The sequence below is a fragment of the Charadrius vociferus genome, unplaced genomic scaffold, assembly GCF_000708025.1.
Source record: "Charadrius vociferus isolate BGI_N301 unplaced genomic scaffold, ASM70802v2 scaffold1077, whole genome shotgun sequence".
Classification (NCBI taxonomy): domain Eukaryota; kingdom Metazoa; phylum Chordata; class Aves; order Charadriiformes; family Charadriidae; genus Charadrius; species Charadrius vociferus.
The window spans coordinates 705094-708980 of record NW_009649168.1 but is presented as its reverse complement, the minus strand read 5'-3'; the positions used below and the strand labels follow the sequence as shown (position 1 = coordinate 708980).

Sequence of the window (3887 nt, the reverse complement as noted above, 5' to 3'; positions counted from 1 at the left end):
GTGGCTCCCGCAACGGCTCTGTCCCCACCAGCCCAGCCCAGCTCGGGCTTCGGGGCTGTGCCGCGGCTGCGGCTGTGGGCAGAGCAGAAGTGAACTGGTTTGGGAGGTGGGTGGTGTGACGGGTCTGGCCGGGGTGGAGCCCCCAGCAGCAGTGCTTGGGAATTCCTGCTCGAGAACAAAACCCCTCTGTTGGCTGAGGGAGCTCGAGCCTCGCCGAGGAGGTTTGTTGGAAGATCTCTATCCCTCGTGCGATTCCTTCTTCAAAGCGTTAATGTTCTCTCTGCCGTTTCCTGAGATCCTGTACCAGACACTGGATGACGGACGCATCCTGCTGCCAGAGGAATTCCCCTTTTCCTGCTCAGCATGAACTTCACATTTTGAGGCACGAAGCTGGGAGAGGCCCGTAACGCAAGGGCTGTCCCGGAGCCCTGGCTGGCTTAATGGTGATGGCTTTAGAATAGCTGCTTGGAAAGGAGAGCAGAGCCATTTGGTCTCGTTTTGTCATCTCTTGGTGTGCTGAAGGAGCTGCCGGCTCAGGGTCAGGCTGGTGCTGTCAGCGCGGGTGCTGCCGGCAGTGGTGGCGCAGACCAAACCCATGCCCGTCCCGGCGTGACCCCGGCGCGCGCAGCAGCAGGAGCCCGGCGGGGTTTGGCGGTGCCGCGCTGTGGGAGGTGCCGGCACGAGGTTGCTGCTCCCTGTGGTTATCTCTGTGAATGAGCAGGAGGCATCTCCAGTGAGGCACCCACAGCGCTGCTCACGCCCGAAAACTGCGCTCGCTGTCGGGGCCGGGTTGGGTTGCCAACGTGACCGGGTGCCCTGTGCTGTAACTCAGGGTGAGTAACACTCGGCAGAGGTTAAAATCTGAATTTCCGTGCCTGGTGTGGGCAACTGTATCCTTTTAATTGTTTGGCGCTGGCGGTTGTAGCATCCTTAGGTTGGCTACATGTTCTCCACTCTCTCTCATCCGCTCGTGGTCTGGGAGCAGCACAGAGCCCTTTGCATGGGGCACCCCTATCCCAGGGACTGTCCCCGTCCTGCTGAGTGACAAAGCTTCCCCTGGCAGAGGAGCTAATCTCTCCCCGAGCAGAGCGTCACCGGCATCTGGCATTGGTGTGGTGCTGGCTGGCGCGCGGGGCGAGGGCATGCACGGGGGCAGCCCGGCCGGCCGCCGAGGGGCACGGTGCTCGCAGCCTCCTCACCCCACTCGCCTTTGCATGCCGGCTCCGGATTAGTAATGGGCTATTTCTGGGCCACTCTCGTGAGTAATGGAATGAGTTGTGCTGAGATTTTTGGGTGGGGACAGTGCCTCTGCCCGCTGAGTCACCGCTGGGCATCACGCCGGGCTCGGGAGCTGCCGGCGCCCGGAGCCGTCCCAGGTCAGGGTGGGTGCTGGTGGCAGTGGGAAGGAGCTCTGGGTGCGGCGACTCTTCTTGGTTTGGAGCATCTCCGGTTCCTCCCGCCCCGTCCCAGCCTGGCTGTGTCCCCAGCCAGAGCCCGGGCAGTGGCCACCCCCCTCGCCGGGGCAGTGTGCGGGCAGGGGAGCCGGCAGCCATGCGGGGATGGCTGCAGCGCCTTCTCCGCCACTCCGGCTGGTTTTGGTGTGGGTGTGATGTCCGGCAGACTGGGCACGGACAGGTCTCAGTGTCTGTCTGGGAGCGGGTGTTTGTCTCCCCGGGCATCCGCTGTTCCTCGTGCTGCGGATGTGTCTCCCTCTGTGTTCTGCGGGTCAGATAGCGGCGCGTCCCACACCACCTTTCTTCCTCCGTTTGGCTTTGAGATACGGAGTCACAAAGCAGCAAATCACGTTTTGCTGTGGACAGAGGAACTTTCTGAGTAAATAAACTATTTTGCCCATGAGCTCTCCTTTTTCCACACTGTAGAGATGATGGCTGGGGAGAGGATGAGCCTTTGCTCAGGCGAGAAGGATGCTCTGCAACAGGGGTGATGTGTTTCTTGTGTCCCTGGGGATATGCTGTCCTCGAGAACTTTCCCTCCTCAAGTGGGCAGGAGACAGCAGACTTCTCCGGCCCTTTTATCTGCCTCCATAACACAAACACCCGTCTCCTGTGCCTGGGGCTGCGGGCATCCCTGGGACGGGCGGGAGCGGGAGGGCACAAGGAAAGGGGATGGGAGCTGTGCCGGGTTTCCCCTCCATGCTCAGCCCGGGGCAGTGGGGCCCTTTGGGCACTTTAGGGTTTATTTTCCCCAAACTTTAGTGTTGCACAAGTGTGCTCGGCCTCCGCACAGATGTGCTGCACCACCGGGATGTGTGCTGAGTGCAGGCTCCTGCCGGATGCAGCCCTTCGTCCTCGCTCTTCTCGCCTTACAGGTGCCGGCTTACTGTTTTTATTAATGGCTCCACAGCACTCAGCAGCCGCGAACCGTTCCTGCTCCGGCTTGTGCACCGGAGTGCTGTAACCCGCAAAGATCCGGGGCTGTGGTGGGATCGCACCCGGATTTGGGTGAAACCTTTCTCTCTTCTGCCCCGCCGCGCGGTCAGTGGGGCAGGTTAGTTTGTGAGAGCTGGGGTGGTCCCGAGACTTCCCAGGGGTTTGTGTGACGGCGCCGGGAGGTTCCCGCAGGCAGGAGCTCAGCGGTGACCTGTTAAGTATGCGGATGAGAGGAGCTCTCTTCAGGCCGCTTTTGAAATGTGAGTCAGCCGCTGAGTCCAGTTTCTTAATCCCTCACTTGCAGCTAATTACGATGCAGCCTTACTCGGGTTTTTCTCTTTTCCTTCTTTTTATTTCAGAGACGGGTGCGGGGTGGGCGCCCGGGGAGGGGACAGGCGCCAGACCTTCGGTAGGGCTCGGTGTCGGCGCCCCGGTGAAATGCAGAGCCTGCGACGGCCGGGCCTTCCCGGCGTGATCCCAGCGGGGTCCGCTCCCAGCGCTCGCAGCTCGGTGCATTAGCCGGGGTGTGTGTGTCCTTCCCGCAGGGTTATTTGCCCTGAATCTCCATGACGCGTCGAGCACGACCTGTCCCTTCCAGTCCGGCGCCCCGGCAGAGGGGTCTGGAGAGGGGCAGGGCTGGAGGACGTGCAGCGTCGCCGCCTTCCTGGGCAGTGTTCGGGTCGCCTGTTGTCTCCTCCTGCCCGCAGAGCAGCCTGAGCCGCTCCAGGGGTTAAACCCTGAGCTGCCGTCGTGCATCTTCCCGGGATTTCCACAGGGCCAGAGCTGGTGGTGTGCGGCGGGTGCGCAGGGACTGGGTCGGGCTCTTTGGACTGAAGCATCTGGGAGCTGGGGATGGGAAAGAGCTTTTGGGCCCAAGGTCGGGGAGGGATGTGATCCCGCCACGGCTGATTTTCTCATGCCTCGTTCAGACGCCACGGCAGGCATTCCGTGGCATCGTCCCCGGCGATTCCCAGGCTCGGCTCTAATCCCCTTTTGAAACTCAAGGGTGCCGAGGCATAGTTGTACTCGCAGCACTGCCTCCTTTTCAGCCGGGGCAGAAAGCAGCCCGCTTTACTGCGGGGTCTCGGCTCTGTCTGCTGAGTGGTGGCTGGCAGCTTTTCCTGCTGCCGGTGCCCGCGTTGGCTCTCGGTGGTTATGTGGCAAAGGCTCCTTTGTCAAACGGGCTGGGACCGAGCCAGCCCGGCACCGGGTGCCAGGCGCGCAGGTCGTGCTTGCCCGGACCTCCGGGAACTCAGCTTGGCGCGTTCCTGCCGCTGATCGGATTATTTGGGAGCTGGTGAGCGTGCCCGGGTGAAACCTGGAGTACAGTTTCTGCCCTGAAGAATTTCTAATCTGAAATAAAACCAGTGTGTGTGTGCAGCTCCGAGGTCGTCAGAAAAGCCATTTGCCTGGGGTGGTGGCACAGCGAGGACGCCCAGCGTGGGGGGGATGGAAGGCCGGGACGGGGGCCCTGCTGCCCGGCGGGGGGGTAAGGCA

General features: G+C 62.0%; 1 protein-coding gene across 3 annotated transcripts in view; it reads left to right on the top strand.

Annotated features, from left to right (window-relative positions):
• The window catches only part of RHOC (ras homolog family member C), a 12166-nt gene that overhangs the window by 6615 nt on the left and 1664 nt on the right, over window positions 1-3887 (top strand). Inside the window, exon 2 of one of the 3 annotated variants that reach the window (XM_009888442.1) lies at window positions 672-684. The exons of the other annotated variants lie outside the window; for them this stretch is intronic. The gene's annotated coding sequence lies outside the window, so the exon portion shown is untranslated. The remainder of the gene's footprint in view (window positions 1-671; window positions 685-3887) is intronic. 3 annotated transcript variants of the gene reach the window in all.